The sequence below is a fragment of the Mustela nigripes genome, chromosome 4 (genome assembly GCF_022355385.1).
Source record: "Mustela nigripes isolate SB6536 chromosome 4, MUSNIG.SB6536, whole genome shotgun sequence".
NCBI classification, from domain to species: Eukaryota; Metazoa; Chordata; class Mammalia; order Carnivora; family Mustelidae; genus Mustela; species Mustela nigripes.
The window spans coordinates 175119010-175142226 of NC_081560.1; the positions used below are offsets into that span (position 1 = coordinate 175119010).

At 41.9% G+C, this 23217-nt stretch overlaps 1 protein-coding gene and 1 long non-coding RNA gene across 42 annotated transcripts in view; one reads left to right on the top strand and one right to left on the bottom strand.

Moving 5' to 3' along the window:
- Positions 1-23217, top strand: part of TCF7L2 (transcription factor 7 like 2) — a 197337-nt gene that overhangs the window by 130598 nt on the left and 43522 nt on the right. The gene's annotated exons all lie outside the window — the stretch shown is intronic.
- LOC132015397 (uncharacterized) lies at positions 3010-9929 on the bottom strand. 7 transcript variants are annotated; one of them, XR_009403663.1, is made up of 4 exons: positions 9859-9925; positions 8885-8966; positions 5297-5488; positions 3010-3398 (listed from the first exon to the last, which is right to left on the bottom strand). It is a non-coding gene; the product is annotated as an uncharacterized LOC132015397 (long non-coding RNA). The 7 variants fall into 7 exon arrangements; XR_009403658.1 differs by having other exon boundaries at positions 8885-8988; positions 9859-9920; XR_009403661.1 differs by having other exon boundaries at positions 5297-5409; positions 8885-9071; positions 9859-9913.

The following is a 23217-nucleotide window of genomic DNA, read 5'->3' on the forward strand; positions in this document are numbered from 1 at the left end:
AGGGAAGTGGGGCAGTTCTGGGCCTGTGGCTCTCAGCATGCATAGATAGGTTCACTTCTCAAGGGAATGGGACCCTCTTTTCTCCTTGGCCCTGTCCTGCTTTGGACAGCAGAATGGACTCAGATCAGATCCCCAAGGGGATGGGGGCAGATATCTTTCCTCGTTGCGGTTTTGCTTGGCTGGGTCACCTGCAACCAGCTATTTTTCAGTTTTGCAATTACTGCGTGTGCTTTTGTGCCCCTGATTTTAGATATGGGGACCGGGTTTCCTTTGAGATGTAGGATTAAAAAAAATACACAGACGCACACACACAGACACACAGAGTTGACCCTTGAACAACATGGGTCCACTTCTCTGTGGATTTTTTGGATAAATCCAGTACAAGTACTGTAAATGTATTTTCTCTTCCTAACAGTTTTTTTTTTTTTTAAAGAATTTTTCTTTCTTTATTTGACACAGAGAGAGAGAGAGAACACAAGCAGGCGGAGTTAGCATATAGCCAGAGAGGGAGTAGCGGGTTCCCATTGAGCAAGGAGCCAGAGGTGGGGCTCGATCCCAGGACCCTGGGATCATGACCAAAGGCAGTCGCTTAACTGACTGAGCTCCCCAGGCGCCCCTCTCTTCCTAACAATTTTCTTAATAATCTGTTGTCTTTTCCAACTTCCTTTATTGTAATATAATGTGTAAGACGTGTGACATATAAAATATGTGTTGATCGACAGTTTATGTTAGCGATAAGGTTTTTGGTCAACAGTAGGCTATTAGTAGTGAAGTTTTAGGAGAGGCAGAAGTTATATGTAGATTTTTGACTGCATGGAGGGTCAGTGTCTCTATCACCCCTCCCCTCACACTCCCCCAAGTTGTTCAAGGGTTAACTGTATTTTAAAATCTATCATCCAGGGGCGCCTGGGTGGTTCAGTGGGTTAAAGCCTCTGCCTTCAGCTCAGGTCATGATCCCAGGGTCCTGGGATCGAGTCCCGCATCAGGCTCTCTGCTCAGCAGAGAGCCTGCTTCCCTCTCTCTCTCTCTGCCTGCCTCTCTGCCTACTTGTGATTTCTGTCTGTCAAATAAATAAATTAAAAAAAAAAAACACCTTTAAAATCTATCATCCAACAAAATTGATTTTTCTTTTGGTTTGTAGCTCTATGAATTTTAGCATACATTTGTATGACCCCACTGCGATCAGAATACAGAACTGCTCCATCATCTTCTACACACTCTTATGCTGTCCCTTTTTTAGTCACAGGAAATGTGGGTTTCATTTTTATCATTTTTACCATTTGAAAGGTAATGTGGGCTTGATTCATCTCTCTCTCTGAGGGTTAATTTTTCACTGTTGATTATTAGACTCTGCTCTTCCTCTGTGCCTTCTTCAGCCCAAGAGATATACCTGTGGTGCCTTGGTTGTTAGCTTGTTACTGATAGTCTTGGTTGGATTTCCTCTGTTTTATACTGGCTCTTCTTGCCCATGTACCCAGTAGGCTTTGGGCCATTCTGTGAATTTAGGAGAATTCATTCCTAATTCTTTTTTTTTTTTTTTAATTTTATTTATTTTATTTGACAGACAGAGATCACAAGTAGGCAGAGAGAGAGAGAGAGAGAGAGAGGAGGAAGCAGGCTCCCCGCTGAGCAGAGAGCCTGACGCGGGACTCGATCCCAGGGCCCTGAGATCATGACCTGAGCCGAAGGCAGCGGCTCAACCCACTGAGCCACCCAGGCGCCCCTCATTCCTAATTCTGACAGTGGCCACAGACAAATAGTTAAAAAAGGACAAAGGATGTATGTTATTGCTAACTGTAGAGGCAGTAATGTGATATGTAACAACTTTGGAACTATTCTGCTTTGAATTCTGTCTATTATTCTTTCCCAGATGTCAGGACAGATTATCCAGGTTTAAGGATAATGTATAAAATGAAGACGGTGCATTTTCTGTAGCTTTTGTTGACCCAACGTGGTTCTCCCTGGCTGTCTTCACTTGTCCCATTACGCCAGTAAAGGCAGGATTTGAGGGCTTAGAGCACCCGAGGCGCTTCCAGGACCATCGGTGCCTCCAGCTAGGTGCTGGGAGAAGCTGGGACAAGCATGGGAAGGACAGAGCTACTGTTAAACCTGTGATGGTTCAGAGCTAATGCTTTCTTAGGGAAAAGTGAAATGTGGGAATGTGTGTGTGTGCCTGTCCTCCTCTTGAGAAGTGAGCAGAGGTGACCTCGAAGGTCCCCTGCTCAGAGTGTCACACTTGACTGGACAGCAGATGATGCCTTTAGTGTGGATTCTGCTGGGGAAGGTAAAAGCAGTTGTACACATGTAAATTCTTGTGTCACCTAATTCCTGTCTCTGTAATTACTTGGAGCCTTGCCATAAGTGGGAGCAGTGACCCAGTACAGAAAGCAGATATTATGGGGGAGATGACATCCAGAAACACAGTCGTAGCTCTCCTTCTGGCTTTCTGGCATCCAAAAACTCTTTAGAATCCAGAAGGATTACAACTACCTTCTACAAAAGTGACCTGACTTTCCTGGCTTTACCCCTTCTCCCTGCCTTTCACTTGCCACACTGAAGGAGTCTCTCAGAGTTCGGCAGATTCAGGGCATTGATGATTCAGCTAAGAGGAGTGAGTTTTGCTGATAAGAAACTACCACTGTCTGGCACCAGGTTTCTGTAGAGGAATGTCCTCCAGGCGGATGGAGGATGGCTTTCATTTAAAGAAAGCACCACCACCATCGCTAAGCAATGCAATGCAAGCCTGGGTACCTAGGCCGAACAAGAGGACCAAAGCAGGTTAGAAACAAGTTGCTTTTCTGCATCTGGATTGAAATGATAGGGGACTTGAGACAGCCAGCCAGTGGCATGATTTTCACCAGTGGTGCAAGTGTAACCATGGGGCCTGGGTGCCGTAACTCTCCAACATACCTCCCGAAGAGCACAGTTCGCCCAGCTCCTCTCTGAAAGGCCTCGCCATATGTCTGATTGACATTGGAAGCATCGTATCATTTCTACAAACACTCACATGAGGTTTATTTATTTATTTTTTTTTACTTGGGTGACAGATCGCATGTTAGGGCACTAAAAGATGAAAGCACTAAATATTTGCTTTAGAGAAACACAGCAAAAGATGCTCTCATCCTCCCAACTGAAAACGGATGAGCTTAGAATTCCATTAACAAAATTGACTATCTGCAGTTAAACTTAGTGCCCCCCTCTAGGCATGATTAACAAGCAGGGTAGAAAGCAAGGTTGGACAGTAAAGGATTGTGCTGGATTCTTTTTCATGTTGAGTGGAACAGGGCCGTTTTGTGGAGACTGAGGTCCAAGTTAGCCCAAAGAAATTTCTGCCTCCTTCTTTGGCACTGATCTCCTCCTTCTGCGTCTTTACAGGCATGGTCTTCCCATTGGATTTCCTATGAAAAGCATCTACGTGTTATTCCAGCTTTCAAGTTTAATGACAAAATTGTAGTTCGTGCAAGTCTTTTTGGTAGTAGGTAGTTTACCTCACAAGAAGAGAGGATGTTGTTTTGGTACTTGGTTATGGTTACTGCAGAGCCTGCTTCATGGAAGGATTAGGAGCCTGGGGTCCAGATTGGAGGACTTCAAATTCTGGCTTTGCTACTGGCTAGCTGAATGACCATGTATGTATATCTTCCAGAGGCCTGTCTAGGTCTAAGTTTTTCCATTTATAAAACAGGGAAATTTTTGTACTTACCTTCCATTTATTGGGAGATTTCAGTGAATTTGTGTGTGTAAGGCAGATGGCATACACAGAACCTGGTAAGCCTCTGTCAACATTAGCTCTAATTCTCAGTGGGTATTTCTTAATTCATCTCTTTGGTGGGAAGAAAGAAACGTGAACTCACTCCCTAGTGGGAGGTGTGGTTTAGTATTAATACTTACCCACCATTTGTTAAAAATCTGCTGTCCTTTGGGCATTGGCTTCAGTGTTTCGTAATATTCTTGTTCAACCTCACAGCTAGTCTGTGAGAGAAAAACTAATATTGTTCCCATTTTATATATAAATAAGGTAGTGGGATTTTTTAAAAAAGACTTTATTTGAAAGAGATAGAGATAGTGGGAGAGTGAGCAGGAGCGGGGAGGAGGGAGAAGCAGGCTTCCCACTAAGCCCCAATGTAGGGCTTGATCCCAGGACCCTAGGATCATGACCTGAGCCTAAGGCAGATGCTTAACCAACTGAGCTACCCAGGCACCCCTATTGAGTGCTTGCTATGTACCAGCTCTGGTTGAAGTGATTTTCATCTATTAACCCATTAAGTCTCCCAGTCGGTAGGGACTGTTGTCCACATTTTTAAAGAGAGGGAAATTGTGGCACAAAATTAAAAAAAAAAAAAAGGTGTCCTTAGTTCCACTAAGAGTAACTGGTTAAGGGGTAGGATTTAAAGACTGGGTCTTCATATGTTTGCAAAGGCGAGGTGCTTACTTCCCCATCGCACAGTCTCCCCCTGTTCTGTAATGTGGATGGGCCTAGCTCACCGCTGTCATGGACGGGAAGCATTGAGCAGACACACAGATGCTCTCCAGATACACTGGTTTATGATAGTTGGAAAGAAAAATCTTTATTACCGGAAGTTGTGGCTTCTGAGTCTCTTGGCAATTGGCAGCATAGATTTTTGTTTTGTTTTGTTTTGTGTGTGTGGTTTTGTTTTTTAAATAATTAGAAACAGTTAGACTCTTGTTACCACCCACAGTAAAAATTGCTTGGATCCCGCAAATTAAGGGAAAAAAATTAGGCCACTTGGTAGAGTGATTAAAACAGGGCTTTAAAGAGGAAAGTTTATTTTGCAGAGTGAGCGTTAGATGTGTAAATGCTGAGGCTCCCTGGTTTTTCACCTCCTCCTTTGTCTGAATTCAGAATCAAATAATGTTAACGGTGGTTGCTAATGAGGGGAGGGATTCTGCGCAAGATGGCTCTGGGAAGAAACCCACATTTTTTTGTACTTATTAATGGTATGTCTTTTGTGTGAGTGGGTGTGAGGACCAGAGCATAAAGCATATATTTGCACAGCGTGTGGTCCTTTCTGCTGCATTCCACTCCCCATGATGGTGGGCTAAGTTAGGAGGAGGAGGAAAAGCAGGAAGCTCTGACACAGCTTCAACAGTTTCCACTGTATGGGACCTCACCCTTGAGGCTGGAGTAAGACAGACCCCTTCCCAGGTCGGGAGGAATGAATCAGTGGAGCCAGGACTCTGGGTTCCCTAGGACTGGGCTCTAATTATGCAAGTTGTGCCCCCACTTGTGTGGGAATGACATCCGTGCCCTTGCACGTATGTTGTTCCCCTCACTCACCCCGTTCCTGAGATTGAGGACGGGATGCAGTCCGGTGGATGCCTTCAGTCAAGTCAGACGCGCTGTCCTGTCCACTGGAGGTCCTTTACTCCTCTCATCTCACCAGAACCTTCCTTGGCGTTTCAAGACAGTAAGCAGTCACATGGGTGAAGAGAGGATTTCCTCATCCTTGTGGAAGCCCTAAGGATTTGCCTTTATGAAAGAAGGAACATCCTGCTGGAGGGGTATCTGTCTGTGTGTCCCATTTTAAACCACATTGCTTTTGACTTCTCTTCTATGATGATTCCCAGGCCATCCTGACTTGTTTAAATTTATGGGTTGTTGGCAAGCAATTTTTTTGATGCTATTCTTCTCCTAGCCAGAGGCCAAGATCCCTTGTGGAGCAGTGCCTGAATTTAATAGATGTCATCTGGACACCAGGGAGGGGGCATAGAGAAGTACTGGGGGAAAAGTCTTAGAAGTGAGATTCTATCCCTAATGCTACCAGCTCCCAGTCTCTTCTTGATCCCTTTTAGGGCAACACATTCAGAGTAATTTTTTTGGTGGCACCACACCATATTGTGTATAGTACCTGCAGTTGCAGGACAAAGAGTACAGTATCTTAACCGACTTATGAACAGCCTAAAAAATACACAGTAAGCTCCCCTTTCAACTTCATCGTGAATGTCTCTGCATTATTGAGCTCTGCTCCTGGTTGTTTACGATGTCTGACAACCTGCCTGGAGCTTTTGCAATACTGAATGACCCTCCAGGAATGCTGATTCTACTCTTCTCTCTGGGGGAGGACCTGGTTCCCAGGCAGGTTCTCACGTAGACAAGACCGTACCATCTCTTTAGCTTGGCAGATGAGGATTAGAGGGAGACTAGAAGTTGTGGAGTGACGCAGGGTTGCAAGTGAGACCCCTACATTCAGACCCCACTTATTCCACATCAGACTTCTGACCGAGCTGTCCCAAAGGCCATTCACTTGACTCCGTAAGACAGGCATCTCCTGCTTCTGCATACCAACTACGAAAAAGCCGTAGAAGCAGGTCTTGCAGGCTCTTAGAATAACATAACAAGTGTACCAGCTCTTAGGACATGCCAGGCCCATGAAGCCTGATGTGACTGAATGCTTCTGAAGCACGTGCTGTTTTGGTGCTGAGGATAAATGTAGGCATAAGAGGGACAGAGTCCACCCTGAGGTCTGCTCCTTGTTGAGGCATCATCAGAAGTTGCCCCCAGAGCCCCTGGGAAATAAAAACTCCCTCAGTTGTTGCATTCTTCCACCTTGGTGTGAATGATCTGGGTAGTGAGACTGCCAAAGAAAGCCGTGTTCAAGTGGGTGTTTTGTGGACAAGCCTGCCTTCGGAGTTTGGGGAGTTACCAGGCCTGTGGTTCTGACCAGAGTCTACATGCTGCCAGACCCATTTCTCTGCTTCTTCATCCTCACTCTGCCTGGTGACCAGGATCCTTCTGGTTCCACCTTCTCTCTCCCCTTTCCTCCTCCACTCTGCCCACCTAGTGGGATTTCTCATCACATTTTTATTCTTGCTCATTCAACATCTAGTTTTGTTCTGCCTCCCTTCTGACCACAAAGATCTACTCTACATCTCTGTCTGTGGGGCACAACTTCTGTGGGCTCCAGACAGACCAGAGTCTGAGCATTTTAGCCTCTTACAGTTTAGAAGGAGGGGAAAGCAAAGGAAGCAAAGCAAAGGAATTTTAAATGCACCATAAGCTGGAGCTATTTAGAATAGCGCAAACAGCCCTCAGTGCTCTGGGGATCAATGTTTTTAATTTGGTTCCTGATTTATTAAGAAAATATGTGGTCTCTGGGACTAAAAATAAAATAAAATAAAATAAAGGTTACCTAGGGAGATAGACTGGGACTGTCTTGTGGGTCAAGAGATAGTAATAAATTATTACCTTATGGGTAGTAGCAGCTCTTGGTAACATTATTGTGCACAAGGGTCTGGGCTTTTGGTGCCCTAATGTATTGGCACAAGTAATTCCTGGAGCATTTAACCACAACCAGAGTAATCTAATCTGTTCACTGTGGTCAGGGTGGGCAGGTTGGGAGAATCAGTTTTAAAATCTTGAGGTTATGAGAGGTGACTGGTAATCAAACCTACCTGTCCTGTACAGTCCTTTCTGTAAACCTGGGGAGACTGAGGCCTGGAGCAAGGGGATGGCTGCCAGAAGGTCATATGTATTCAGACCGTGATAGAATCCAGGCTTTGTCTAGACCTCTTGGCGCCCCCCGCCCCCCTTCTGCCACCTCTTACTCAAGGTGGAGTTTGACTTTGTGAACCATTCCTATTGAATGCCATTAATTTTAAGCTCTTTCTAGATTATTGTGTGAAGTTATGAGTGTTCAGTATGAATTCACTTATTTTCCACTTGAGAGATCCTCATTTTCTGGGATACCCTGGGTGTTGACATAATGTTGATCAGGAGGCTTATGATGGTGATGACCGTGAACTGATGTAATCACCTGTTGGCAATTAACTAGGAAGAGGTGAGCTGGAATTCACACACAGCAAGTATTGGAAACATTTCCAGCAATGGATACTGTCCTTCAGCAATACCCAGAAAAATCAGATCTTACCATTCATTTGTGTTGGGAATGCTGGAGAAACAACTAGCCTTTGGCAGGGGATTTTATCCTCCTATATAATCCCACCACCTTCTTTCCCAGAGGATTGGTATTTTGGAATCCTTTTACAGTATTGCTTTCTGGGTTTTTGTTAAAAACTCAAACATAGAAATATGTGAAAATGATTCATTGAAAACAAGTCTGACACCAACACTATGTGATAAAACTTGCTAAGTGTCTAGGTTGGGGATCTCTAGTACTTGAACTCAAAGCAAGTATGACTGAGTTGACCAATAAGAACAGATTCAAGAGTTCACTGGTGATTTTTAAGTTTTTGCTTGGAGTTGTGTTCTGCCCCTTGTAAGTCTCCTGTCCTGTTACTGGGAAACAAACTGGTGCCCTGCCTCCAAGTTCAGCAAGTTTGTTTTGACTTGCAGCCCATGATGGGAGTGAAGCTCTCATTATGTAATGTTAAACTGGGCCGGGAATGTCAGCCGGACTAGGCCTGCCAAAGCTTGAGGAGTTGGTTGGGAATGGGCTATGTTTAGTATGACTAATCCAACTTGGCTGAGTAAAGGGGTGGGTGGGTGTCTCTCTGAGAGGGAGGTATGACTAGTGCTATTTCGAGTCTTAGTACTTAGTATAAACTCTACAGACCACCCCCCCACACACCCCCCCAAAAAGTTGAGCCTTATAACCAACTAGTAAAATCAGGTCTCTTGACTGATACCCAAGATTGCTATAGAAATCTGTGGTCAAGATCAAGATATATCACTTGCAATTAAGGAAATAACACTTTTGGTTTATGTGAAAGGGTGTTTCTTAAAGTAGCCTATCCTGGTTAAGTGCTGCTAGCAGGAGTACTTAGTAATTAAAACAATTTTACAAAGTAAACATTGGGTTCCTTAATAAAAATAGCAATAAATCCTAATAAAGATTTAAAGCAGAGGAAGAGGTAGGCTATTTCCCAATAATGATTCCAAAGTGTAATTGAAGGTCCATCTACTGACCTTGTTGGTCTTTGGGAACCTCTTTCTCCCTTTGCCTTCCTGGGTCCCCCTTTGAAGCTCTTGGCTCAGCTTCCTCTTGGTTCTTCTTAGGAGACAAAAGAATCCTATTTTTATGCAAATGTATTGGCGTTGAAGGTAGAAATAATCAGGAACCTTCTTTGCTTGATCCTGAAACACAATGTGGACCCTAACCCCCCCCCCCCCAAAAAAAAGGTTTGCGTTTTGGTAGAGATGACTGAGCCCAGCCTCTGTCCTCCCTGAGGTAAAGGGGGGATTCGCTTTTGTTCCTTCTCTGATGAATGGAAGTAAAGTGTTCACTGAACCTGGAAACACCTCCTTTGTGTCCGGTGCTCTCCTAACACAGGCCGTTAAACTTGGGGCAATCACTCTTGGTGGGAGATTGAATGGGACCATTGTGGGGGGGAGAGGTTCGCACCGAAGCCACTGAGGCCACAGAGATGCCATTGTTCCTGAGTAATAAGAAAAGGAGGAAGACTCTGGGGACCTCCAGGCATCCGTGTGGTCTCCACACTGACTGCTTTTCTAGGTCTGCGTTATCCGCAAGAAACCCCAACCATAGAGCTGCGCGAGGTCGGCCTACGCAGGAAGCGCGGCAGAGCCCCCTGCAGTATGGACGGGGTGCCCCCTGAGCACGTCTAAATACCAGCCTTCGCTTCCTCCACTCTGGCGGAACGCTGGCTGCCCTAGGCCTAGCCATCATTTCTGCAGGGAGGTGGCTGTTTTCCTCCAGGCGTCCAGTTAAACACATTTGTTAAAAGTCACTTCTTTCACCTTAGGAATAACAAACTCTCCCAGTTGCCTGCCAGTGACTTTTTTGTGTAACTTCCCTTTTGCCATCTGGTCTTTCAGAAGCACTTCTGATCCTAATTACAGCATTCACCCTTTGTTTATTTAAAAATCAGAAAGCAGATAGGCTGTTTGAGGATTTATCTGTACTAATTGTGCCAACATACCTGCCAACCGTCCTCTCGCTTAGAAAAAGGAACCACCGCAATCCCTACTGACGCCATCATTTTACGCGCACAGGCACGCATGCGCACGCCACGCTACGCCACGCACGCCACGCACGCCACGCACGCCACCTTACCCTCTGTATTGACCAGAGAGGCAGGAGTGTACTTCTTGCTCTAGAATTGCCCCGCCGGATTTTTTCCTTCCAGCCTGTGCCATGTGGAATTGATTTCAGGGGGATCTAGTCCTGGCGGCTGGGAAGAGTGAGCCGACCTGAGTGCAGATTCAGACTCTGCCACTTACTGACACATCCAGGGGAGATTATTTTATTCCCCCGGGAGCCCGAGTTTTGCCGTCTATAAAAATAGAGACTGGTATCAACATCAAGGAGTGAGTGTTGCCCGATTTAAAGGAGATGCATAGGAAAGGCTGGAGAACAAGTTAGGCATCCTCGGGGTGGGGGTGGGGGTGGGGGGGCATACAGCGGTCTGGGGATATAAAGTGAAGCCCCCAGGCAGCTTCGGTAAACTAGAGGCTTAGATGCCATGTATCCACTGTCTGTCTTTTGAAACATAATAGATGTGTAGTTGGTTTTGCTGTTTTTTACCTATCCCTTTGATAATTTTGATATTCTAATTAAATAGCGGCTTACATCAGAATGCATACTATTTTATAGATCTTTCAAAAAGTTACTCTTGCTTGACGATTATAATAAATTAAATACAAATTAGCTTTGCTGTGCTTACACTTTGAAAATACACTTGTTGAAGCCGCTGAAGAGACAGGTTTAGAAAATGTTGAAAACATTAGTCTTCTCGTTTTAAAACAAGCATTGTAACTGTGGGCTTCTTCCCCTGAATTTAAGAAACACTTTTAGAGGAATCAGTTTTTATGATGTCTGAGTAAAGTATGTATTTTTAGAAAAATGTATCTTTTTAGGTAAAAAATGAACTTTTGGTTGTTTCATGGACTTCAGATACCTTTTTCATCTGACCATCACAGTCCGACAGCTGTAAAAAAAATCAGTTTTAGAAACTGTATTTAAAGAATTTATGATCCCAACATGTGTTTGAAATCTGTGGGAGGTGTTTTTTGTTTTTTGTTTTGTTTTGTTTTTTAAGAAAAAATTTTCCTCTTAAGTATTCAGTAGTAATGTTTTTATGTATCTATTCCTGCAACAAGCATTTCTTGAGTGTCTACCTGGTGCTTATTTGTTCTGCGTATTTGTACTTAAGACATGGCGGTAACCTTGGACTACACACATTTTTAGTAAAGGAAGCCCTTCTCTTTTCAAAGCTTGGCTGCCCCAAAATTACAGAGAAGGATGAAGTAGATTCTAATTGCTGATGCTTGAGCTCAACGTCCATATATTTTATCTAATTTATAGTTGGAAAAGCAGCTAAAAATGTTAAGAGCCCATGCTAGTCGTTGGAGCAGTTGTAGTTTATGTAGCCCTGGAATTAGGTTCGGTAATACCAGCAAGACCGATGCATGCTATTTGGGTCAAAGAGAAGAAATCCGAATTAGTATTAATTGGTATTCATGATCACTCCCTGAGCGCCAGTGATGTTTCTGTCCCAAGCATAGACTTAATTTGGCCAACTGTATGGGTCAAACAAAAGAGCCAACAGCTCGAGTTATGGATGGTGTGAAAAACACAGCGTTTGATTGTTAACACCACGTTACCCAAGTCTGTGATGTTCTCTGACCTCTGGTGCAAATAGCTGTTCATCTTGAGATGATTTGACAGCATAATTTAGTATTTGGGATTCTTTTAAAACTACAAAAAAGGGGGTGATTAAAAACTTTTGCTTCTTCTCTGGCATATAAAGAAAGCTTTTCAATTGTATTTTTCAGGAGACAGAGTTATTGGAGTTGAACATTGGCCTGGGTAGTTATACAGAACTGGTTTCTGTTTGAGGTTAGTTGACTGGATTATCCAAATACTGTCAAGGTAACCCAGGAGTGTATCTGTTAGCTGTTGGATGGTTGTAAATAATCATCGCCCTCTCGATAACAAGCTCCCTGAAGGCAAGGACTTTTGTGAGTGTAGTTCACTGATCTATCCCTAGTGCTTAGAACATGAAATAGACCCCAAAGCAGTATTTATAGAATCAGTGAATAGGAAGAAGGTTGGGAAGATTTCTATTATGTTCATGACAATTGCAGCAATAATTTCTCCTCCCTAAAGTTACTAACCCTCCAATATTGAGTAAATTCTAAATCCGTCGAGTGTGTTTTTCTGTCTGTAAAATGAGGCTGTTGTCATGTAGGACTTTATTTGATTATGAGAAATAGTCCCGCCTAAACTTCCTTGAAGAAAGGTGCTAGACAAAAACAAGATGATTTGGGGGGGAAAAAAACCCACCGCTGTCCTGACTGTACTAAGATGCGTGGTTGCATTTGAAACAAGTTTCACAGTCCGCTTTAGGCAGGGATTGCAACATGCTTTCCATCTGTGCGAATGCGGAGGGAGCAAGCTCCCACTTCCAGCTCTGCCGCGCTGGTCTCTGCACCGCGGCAGGAACATTGGCTCCGCGCTCCAGGAGACAGCCCATGGGCGGAACTGTGGTGCAGGCATGACATAATTTAATTTTACTTTATTATTTGCTGGCTGTGCCCATTGTATGTTAGCCTCTGGGTGTGTTTACAAGTTGCTTAGTAAAGAGGTAGAGGCTGTCTTGTCTATAAAATCTATCTTGTCCCTGTAAGGGCCCAGGTATGTACACATACACACACACGCCCCTTTCTTCTTGGCATCCAGCACCCGTATGGGGCCAGGGGTGAAATGATCAGCATCCAATAAGTGATTTGAAGGGCTCTGAAGGACTTGATTTCCTTTAATATTTCCTCCCCTTAGCCCTGTAATTACCTGTGACACCTGCATGAAGCTTGAGTGTGTCGTGCACCTATCTTCTCAAAAACGCACCTGTACTGTAAAGGGCACAAGAAGTCTCCATGCTTACTTAGTAGAGTTTCAATCCACTTACTGGGTTTGGGTGACTTTCCCTGTCACTGTTGCTAAACTTGCTGTGAAAGCAAAGGTTCAGAGTCCACGAAAACATCATTTATTTGTTAAAGAAAACCCAGGGATTTCAGAGGATCATGCTGTCCTGTCCTTTCCCCTTCCTCTTCCCGCTAAAGGTTGTCTTTATGCAGAGGTGAGCAATATGTATTTTAAGCATATGAGGTGATAAAGGGAGGTATCCATAAATTTTGATCCTTCTTTTTTTTTTTTTTTTTTTTTTTTAAAGTCTCTTTCCTTTATTATGCTTTTCTGGTAAGCTTCTGTGTGTCATTGCTATTGAGAAAATGATTTCTTCCCCTTCCCATCCATTTGTTAATTTCAACTCTTGGTTCTAGCAGAGAGTTACAGTTCTCTGTAAAGCAGAGTCCCTTATTTTTGTCATATTGCTGCAATAGTATTCAATTAGGGGCCATATGGGTGACAGGAGTCTTTTGGTTCTATAATGGGAAACCAGCCCCAAGTGTTGGCTATCCAGGTCTGCCTTGTCAGGCCAGTGAAACCCTGACAGCGTCTGTATCTGTCTCCGTAGTTCAGGGGAGGAAACATAACCAGCCTGTCCTTTTCTAGCACAGAAGTGCAAAAATCCCCATTAAGTGCATTATTTTGAAATATTTTAATTTCGACCAGATCCACAACTTGTAATTCATGAAAGCCTGATGTACTTGTTTAGTTTTGCCCCCCACCTCCCAGTACTTGATTAACTGGTCATGGCTGTGAAGAGCTGAATCAGAGGGAACAGGGCATCCCCCCTTCTAAGGAGGGCTGACCTGGGCTGGAAGCAGTGGCTGGGTAGATGCTTTCTCTTCAGGGAGGCTCTGTCTGGCTGGCAACTTTGCCTGGAGAAAGGAGCTATGCCCCCTTTAGAACTTGTGACCCTTCATTCTTGTTAGTCCTTGCACACTCTTCTAGTCCCAGAGAGTTTTGTGGTTTCTCTTCTTTCCTACCAGCGTTTGAGGAAACTAAAACTAATTTCCTTTGTTCCCTATTGTCCAAATTAGAGAAGCGAGAGATGAATGATGCCATTACGGGCGTCTTAAACCCAAGGATTTCTACTTCACTTGGGCTGAGGATCTCTTTTTAAGAGGAAGAAGGAACTAAATAATTGAGTCAGATATTTTAAGACGTTAAATCTAAAACTCAGCCTTTTTAGAATCATATGTAAAGCTAGCCACATAGCCTCGAATTTCCCACCATGATTCCACCTTTCAAACCCTGGGATGGCCATCAGAGTAGATTTAGCTTGATCATCAGCTGTTACAGGTCAAATATGGTCTCAATAGTTTTTAAAATTTTAATCATGACCTCTCTAATCCTATGAGTTTTCAGAAGGAAATCCTGATGAACAGTCCCGGAATTGCTTTGGCTGGTAACATCTTCTTTATTGACAGTATCCCCAGCTGAATTCTCTTAGTTAATATGTTTGCTTTGGCATCTTTCATTCATTCATTCATTCATTCATTCATTCTTTTTTTAATCAGAAATGTTATCAATAGGTCGCATGGTTGGGGGAAATGGTATTTGTTGTGTAGCATTTTCCCAAGGAGTGCTTTAGAGAGTTTTCCTCTTATACCAAAAATGGAGTAGGAGTCATATTCTTAGGACATGGTATCATTGAGATTTGTGTATGGGAGGTGTTTGTTGTTGTTATTTTAATTGGCTGCTTTGCATGTCCTAGGAATTGCAGTTGATACTCTTTCACATCCTGATCAGAAGCCCTGACTTTCTGGTCCTTAGCAGGGAATCCATCCCTTGGTAACTTGTGGGCACCCTTAGCGGAGGCAATGATGTGTGGTCTTGCGAGAAGTCATAGCGTTAGCAGGTCTGTGTTTTCTTCCAGTGTGGAGCTTTGTCATTTCTAATGATGACAATCCATCAGTCCACACAGTGCAAAATGAAGATAAATTGAATTAATATATGTGAGTTAAATGACTCATTGATATAATTATACTGCGAGGATTTCTTTAGAATAACCTAACACGTTTAGTGGTGTTAATTGTAACGGCTTTGCATGGGAGCATTTAATTTCATAAGCAAACAGAATAATTTATTAATTCTCAAAAAGCTATTTCAAGGCCTGGCCAGAAAGGGAGAGAGAGTGCATTTAACTTGATGTTGACTGCAGTGTTAGTATGCTTTGCCTCATCAAACTGGAAATTGCTAAGGAATTCCCCCCCCCCCCAATCCAACTTTTACTGGTCCATAGCCAAGATGTGCTCAATTCAATAGTGCATCAAAATGAAAGTGGGAAGTGGGTCCCATCTAGTAAATCTTAATAAGTTATTGAAAATTGAAGAGCACTGAATAATAAAACAGTTCTAATTGCAGTTAAAACTGTATTGGCGGCGGATATGGCTGAAGAAGGATGATAAAACATCCAAGGAAGAGCATCGGATGGTAGCGGGAGGAAGGGTAATAGACAGATTAAATGCAAGACTCCATTCAAATATTTTGTGAAATGTAGGCATGCTGTGTAAACCCATTTTTTGCTGAAAAGCATGTTTTCTCTCATGTCAGAGATGATCACAGGAAACCTTTTAATATTCATTTAAATAGTTTTTAATTGGCTTCAGAGAGTTTAAAGTTCAGCATGGAGGTGAGATCTAAGCGTACTAATTAGATCGAATGCAGTTTGACTCAAAGAGCAGACTGGATAATTAAGGAATCCCATACCAAATATACGTTTTGAAAACACTCTTTTCACATCCTTGAGGTAAGAATGGTTTTCCTGAAAAATTCTCCCATTCTTTTCCAGTGGAAATTTTTCTTAGACACTGATCATAAGACGTCGCATAGCCCGTTGGAAAATGACAATCCGTTTTTTCAGAGCAAACCTCTCGTTTGTTTGTCATTTAGCCAACACCCTGTGTTCAGGTTATTCTAAATTTTTCCCCCCCATCCAAGTGGAATTTTGACTTGCATGGGCGTTGTGATGAACACAAGTTGTATCTTGTGTGTGTGCCCCCCCCCCCCATAAGTTGTTTGATGCTGTTGAAATGGAAGGCTGAAGTAGAAGGGGGCACTTAAGCAGTGAAGGGTTTTTCTTTGTAAATAATAGATCAAGAGCACTGGATCTGTATCTAATGGAGCTGTGTGCGGCCTCCGTTTCAAGGACAGCGCGTGGTTTTAAAAACCACAACTACCGACCATCCCGTCCGCAACCTGTGGTCAGTTTGTGTGTGTGTGTGTGTGTGTGTGTGTGTGCCCGCGCGTGCACTTGCCTCTTGTGATTCCCCCCACCTATCCCCTTAAATGATTTGCTTTAATGTCATACTCTATTTCATAAATCTAAATAAAACCTTAACAACATCACACACACACACACACACACACACACACACACACATACACACACAGAGAGAGAGAGAGAAAAAGAGATCCTTAGCGATACCCATCTTTTATAATTATGGAATGATTTAGGGAAGTTTGGTCCTGTTTTACTAAAATATTTGAACGAATCTCTTTTACTATGGTATGCTCTACTAAGAAAATCTTGGTGTATGTAGCTGACTCAGTGCAGAAATTAGTTTATCATGAGAGCAGAGATTGGATTGGTTATGTTTACAAACATATTATCTTGATAGTTTGATGAAAAATTTAATTTTCCATGTTCCCCCCTTCCCCTTTTTGAGTTTATAAATCTGCTCTTGTATTTGCTGGTTTGAATCTACATGTTAAAACCATAAACTGAACACTTGAAATGTTATTGGGGAGATTTCATACAGTTCTTAAAAGTATAATAGGGCTTTGTTCCTCCTGAATTTGAATTAGTTTTTTTCTTATAATCACTTGGAATCTAAACATTACACCTAATTACTATTTTCCCTTGAATTATAAAAGTACAAGCATACACTAGTATCTTAAAATATTTTGTCTCTGTCAAAGGCTGAAAATAGAAAAATAAACACTGCATGTTTAATGTCAAGTAGGAGTCCGTAGAAACAAAATAGAAATAAAAGTACAGATTAAATCGGGAGATTCCTTTGCTTATTTCTGAAATAATTGTTTATAAAATCACAAGATAGCTACTCTAAACTGAAAGTTCTTTTTTAAAAAGTGCATCCTATGAATTTGGACCCTTTTTGAAAAGGGTTAAAATTCATTTCCTTGTGATAAAATAGGTTTCTAGCAAATTGATTTTTGACACAAACATTTTAATATTTTTATTACGTGCAAAAATATATGTTGGAAGCTATAATCCTAATGCACGCTTCCTTGAAAGAAAATCATTAGTCTTCTCAAATGTAAGCGCAAAGTTGATCCATTTTAGCCTTCTTGTCCATAAATCGTTGATTATTGGTTTTGAAGGAAAGTGCGGCACCAGTGTGTTTTGAATTTTAACTTTGAAATCATAGAACATGTACAACATGTTCATTGCAGTCAAATCACAGGCAGGGAGAACCCATTTGAAATAATTTTTAAAGCATTCCTGTCAGGGCATTATTTATAGGAATGATAAGTTTCAGATTTTAGGTTTGAGAAAAGTTGAGGTTGGCCATACTTCAAATCTTCAATTTAACTGCTTTGAAAGAATGGCTTTGCTTGTCTTCAGGGGGAAACAAATAACTTAGGGGACATCAGTTCATTCTTTTGCAGTCTTTCATCCTTAAGTATAACAAATTGTTTCTTTTATTAATGTGCTACTTGCTCTGTGGAACCAGTTCTTAGGGGAAAATAATCAGGAAGATCTGCTTTGCTTCTCAGATGCTACAACCTGAAATACGTTAGTACCTTCCCTTGAAGGGATTTTCTTCTCTCTCTCTTTTCCCTTTCTCAACAAATATAGTAGCTCACATAATAGAAATTGCAGAACAGGATACAATGAGATTTCTTTCCCCTTTTTCCCCGCATGTTTTGGTTGGCTAGGAGAAGCCAAGGTACTGGAATATGATTATCCTTATTTAAGGGAAAAAAAGTGATATAATTTGTCATCTTACCAGCTCTCAGCATTCTGTGTGGTGCGCGCTTAGTCAGTGCCGGGAAAACAGCAGACTGACAGCTAATAGATATCCCTGCCCTCAATTGTTTAGACATTTTTGTCTTTTGTGACATTGAAGAAAAGACAAGGAAGGGAATGGAAGCAACTAAAAAATGTCAAAAGATCAAAAAATCAATGGGCCGCAGGAATGCGATCTGTTTACCGGGGGGGTGGCTGCTCTTTCTGTTTCGCCTGAAGTCCGAGGTGGTGTCTAGGGCAGGCTCGGGAGCCGTGTCCCCTCCCTCCCTGGGAGATGTGATACCGGTGCCTCGCCCAGCGGCCACTCGTGCCTGCTCGCACCGCACCCCTCTGCCCCCATGAATAAGTAATAAAATAAATAACCGCTTTCCTTTTGAGACTGTAAAAACCAAGTTTTTGGTGCTGTGTCTTCTCCGTCCATCTCCGACTGTTTCCAGATTCTCTGGGCTCAGCCCAGCAGATGGGTTATAGGATTTATTCGCGGGCGTTTCAATTTTTCTGTGCAAGGGAGAACACTTGACATTTTTATTATTTATTTATTTGATTTTGGAGGGAAAAAAGTCAATAAGAGTGGAATGGGTGATAATTAGGTGGGGCGCGTCAGGCAGATGAGTAATTGTTTTGTCCCAGGCTTGGACTGTCTGGACAAGGCTTACAGATGTCTTGGGGTGGTCAGTGTTGGGGCCATGGAGATTTTATTTGAAAACTCGTTTCTTAGAGAGGAGGCGGGTATGTGGGTAGTAAGACGATTGTAATTTACTAGGGACGTAGAGTGTTGGTTGCTTTAAAGCTTTCGTGTTTTGAACAGTAGACCTCATTTACCTTTTCTCTTTCTTTTTAAAAAACTTTCCAACCAGTTGGTTGTCTGGGTGTGTGTGTGTGTGTGTGTGTGTGTGCGCGTGCGCGTTTGTGTTGTTCATGTGTGTTCATCTACACATTTGCCTGGCAAACAGTGACAGCCCAGGAAAATGGATGGACCCTACAAGGCAAGGCTGCAATCTGTTGGGGGAATTTTTTTCCCAAGCCTTGTAGTTGCTATTTGATAATAAGTGTGGTCCAGGCTGCATATTTTATAAACTTTCTATTAAAGTTGGGACATGTTATCATAAAACTCAATTGCGATACTTTGTATTACGCTCTGGGATTGAGAGATAGACATAGGATTAAAAAAACAATTTCTAGGCATTTCTAGATGATAAATTTAATTCTCTTTGCTATTTGGAGGTCTTCTTTGAAAATGCAATTGTAATGAACGCATTCAGAACTGGAGAATAGATTTACCCTTGGCTTCAAATAGTCGACGTTATCAGGCGCTGTCATTCGTTCCTTCCTATTTTCGGGCTGCTAATTGATGTTTTTGATGTCAGCAAGAAAATTGAAGAAAATGTCATGTGTGAACCAGTGCGGAAGTTAATAAGATTGACTTCGTTGACAGAATTTACAATGAGAGCAGAGACTGCATAATGGGACCGCTGCGAATTCTTTGGAGTCAAAATTGACACCTCACGCTAGGCCAGTGGTCGATAGGAGAGATGGAACATTGGGAAAGTTCCTAATCTCATTTTTCCCTCCTTACCTTTTGGTCTCCGATGGTTACTTAGTTTCACCAGCAGCTGTTTATTCAGGGGGCTCCTGCTTTGGACCAAGCCGGGGCCTTAGTTCAGGCTCCCAGTGCCACCAACAATGCTTATTTTTTATGCTGTTTTGAGTTTGAAAGCAAAAGAGTCTTAAAAAGGTTAGATTAAGATGTGTCTTAAGGAAAGATATACTAATATCGGTCAGGGTCATTGCAAATGCTTGGGTTATGTGCAATAAAGCCGAAACGCAAATCCCTCTTTGAATAAAGAAACCAAGTTGGCACTAAGATCAGTCTTCGAGCGTAACAGAAGGCTATAACTTGCGAGCAAAAATAATAATAATAATAATGACGTTCTTGGCCCCACGTCCCCAACCCCCAAAAGAGACATTTTAGCCATGGTGTCCCTTCAAGTTTTTTTGGTAAGTTATTGAAAGTTTGATATAATAGTTTAATTTTCCAGTAATGTGGCAAAGTTTATTGGATTTGTGTGTATAATTATGGATTGGATTAGTTGAGTTTGGTTCAGTGCATCTGATTATCTTCTGGCCTTTAGGGAAATGCGCTAAAACCCTAATATGTCCAGTACCCCCAAGCGGCCTCTTTTTGAAGGCGCCGCACAAAATGTGATCTCGACCAGCGCTCGGCCTCCAAGGATCTTCAGTGAGAGACATTATTCTTGGAATATCCAATTAATTCCACGGGCAGTGATCAGTTAGCGCTTCTTCTTCCTTTCTCGCCATTTGAAATGCTAACACAATGAATATTTTCTCATTGGTCTGTGTCCCTCGGCTAAGCTGTTGCCGCGGGCTGAGAATTTCATCGACTGATGAGACCAGAGGCCCCGCCAATAAAAGGTTACAGTACGTGATTTGCATGCCAAGTGGGGTTTGGTTTCATGAACTTAAAAGTTCTTTAACTTTTATTTGACTTTTTTCTTTTGTTCAAAGTAGATTGAGGGGTGAGTATATTTGTGAGTGTTTAAAGTATGAAAATTGCCAGGGACAGTAGGTCACAGCGATATTTTGGCCTATCCTCACAGAGACCGTGAAGATGGCCTTTGTGTTACCAGCTTTTATGGAGAGGAACCAAATCAACTCTCTAAGATCAGGTCTACGGGAAAGCATTTTTTCAAATCTTGTGATTTTGTGTTGAGTCCCTCTAGGATCCTTGAAGAGCTTGACATTTGGGGGAGTAATAATGATAGAGTATCTTGTGGTACTAATAATCAGCTTTGGCATTATTTGAAATGACTAGAGAGCCATTGAGTAGGGCATTTGGAAGAGGAAGGAATGTCCTTTTCTTTGGAGTGGTTGGTAATCAGAGTCTTGGGTGCCAAGAAAACAGTACATTCTAGAGGAGTATTCAAAGGCAGACCTCTTCTGTTTTCAAGGGTAGGTTGGAAATTGTTACAGAATATTGAGTTGCATTGAGCACAAGAAAATGTACAGCAAAAACAAACAAAAAGCTATCTGCATGACTTTCGCCAGAATAAATTATAGTGGATTAGGTCACTGCTTATTAAACCTAGTTTGAGAACTCGTTCTCAGTGAGACAGAGCCCCATGACATCCGAGGCCAACAGCACTGGCACATATGTTCAATTGGCTAAACGTTTGGCTTAGAAAAATAACACCTGATGGTGTCACCATATCTCTCTCGTCTTCTGGAATCTTCCAGACTTGGATTTTATTAAGTGAAGGTGCTCCTTGTTGATTTAAAGCCATAATAGATGTCCCCTGATCTAAAGAGTACTGGTTGACACAAAAGGGGAAGGAGTATAGTATAATAAAAGTACTGAATCCCTTCTCTAAATAGGGGGAAAAGGGATTGAGGTAAAAAGAAAGAGTCAGCCTTCACACCACAGTTATCTTAGAGGAAGGGTTAATATGATTGGAGACTTGACATATTTCAACCGAATGAAAAATCATGATACCTTTACCAAAATTGTTAGCAAAAGGGAACTGGCAGGGGTAGGAGTGGAGAGCATTTCCCCTCTTCTCCCCCTCCCGCCCTCTTCCTTCCTTCCTTTCCTAGCTGTCTGTGAGGAGCAAAGCAGGTGGCTCCCTGTGGCTGACTTTTCATGACAACATGCCATTAGAAATTGCCGTCCTGTTGATCAATCCTCTCGACATGACAGATTTGCCGCAAGGCCTGGCTCTTTGAGCGCCAGCACTGTGGCTTTTCCCTCCTTTTTTCCTGCACTAATTGGTGAAAGTTTTTTTACTGTGCTAGTGGCAGAGGAAATTCTTTTGAACGTTGTCACAATCAAGTGTTGACTTCTTTAGAATTGCAAGTAGGTTAAGTGAGTATCAACATTGGGGGGGGTGGGAGGAGGGAAAACACTAACACAAAGTTACTACTACTTAAATTTTATGATTTCAATCAAATTGGAAAACAAACTAATTGGAACACACACTCACTAGAATGCAGACAAGTGTTCAAATTATGGTCCTTTTTAACTTACGTTATGTTTTGTTATTTTGGGGTTGGGGCAGCCCTGACGTCTGGAATGGGGAAAACACATTGTAATGTTGATTAAGTAAAACATACCCATTGTAACTCCTTAGTTTCTTCCTATATGAATGGATTCAGAACAGCAGTACCACAAACATTACATAACAGTGCAAATCAAAAGGAACACATAAAGCTTCTATTAGTAGAGTGTATTTTCCTCTGAACTATTGACATTTCTTCTGTCCAAAATCAACATACAGAGAGTAACCTCTTGGCAAAGGATTTGTTCTCAGATACTGATTCTTCACTGAGGTATCAAGATGCAATTCTGCTTAAATATTGCTGTTCTGGTCATATATGTGGGTTGTTTTTGTTTGTTTTGTTTTTGTTTTTTTTTAAACCTAGAATGTAATAACTTTTCATATTCTTTAAGACCAGACTTCTCAGTGAAACTGAGAATCATCACAGTTTACCTTTCTTTTTAGAGAGAATTCAAATCTGAAATGTCTTTTTTAATATGAATGATTTGAAATATTTACTGAAGGAATTTGTAAAATTACTGTGTGCTTAAAGACATATTCTTTGGTGATTTAAAAAAATTGGTAGGTTAAAAGTTTTGCTTCACTAGATTGAGAGAGAATGTATTTAAAATTCTCATGTCAGAGAAGCTGTCTGGTACATTCTGATTCTTGACTCTGTACAGTTTGAGATAATTCCTAATTGAAAACAAAGTAACAGAGGGCATGAAAGCCTATAACTTTACCCTGGGTTTTTGGTAACCTATCAGGAAGAAATCCTACACAAAGATAAGGATTTTGTACTGACTCATGATAAAAACGTAGAAACCTTGTATATAGAAAGGAGGCTACTTCTGTTCCCTAGTAGATATTTACTAGGAGAAGAGAATTGTAGAATAAAAGTTACTCAGATTTTTAACTGAATTTCTACTTAATTATTTTAGTTTTAAGGACAAAATGGAAAGGAGAAAGAAGACAGTAAAATGTTGTCCAGAATTACCTGGCCCTGTAGCCCGTCTTCGCCACCACAATTGTTCCGATTGTTGGGTTTTTGGGAGAGAAATGCAGAAACCCCTATTGAAAGAAGCATCAATTCATATAATTAATTTTGCCATTGTAAAAATCATTTGTAAAATTTGCATTATTAACATTATCAAGTCACTAGTTGGTAAGACATCAGACATGACGAGAGTGAAGGGCAGCTTAGGGAGAGCTGGGCTTTAAACCCTCAGTAGATCCGAGTTAGGATCAAAGGCGCTTGCTTTATGTGGCTGTGCTAGACTTTGAAGTCCTGACTGCACCTACAGCACTCATTTCGTCAAGTTCACTG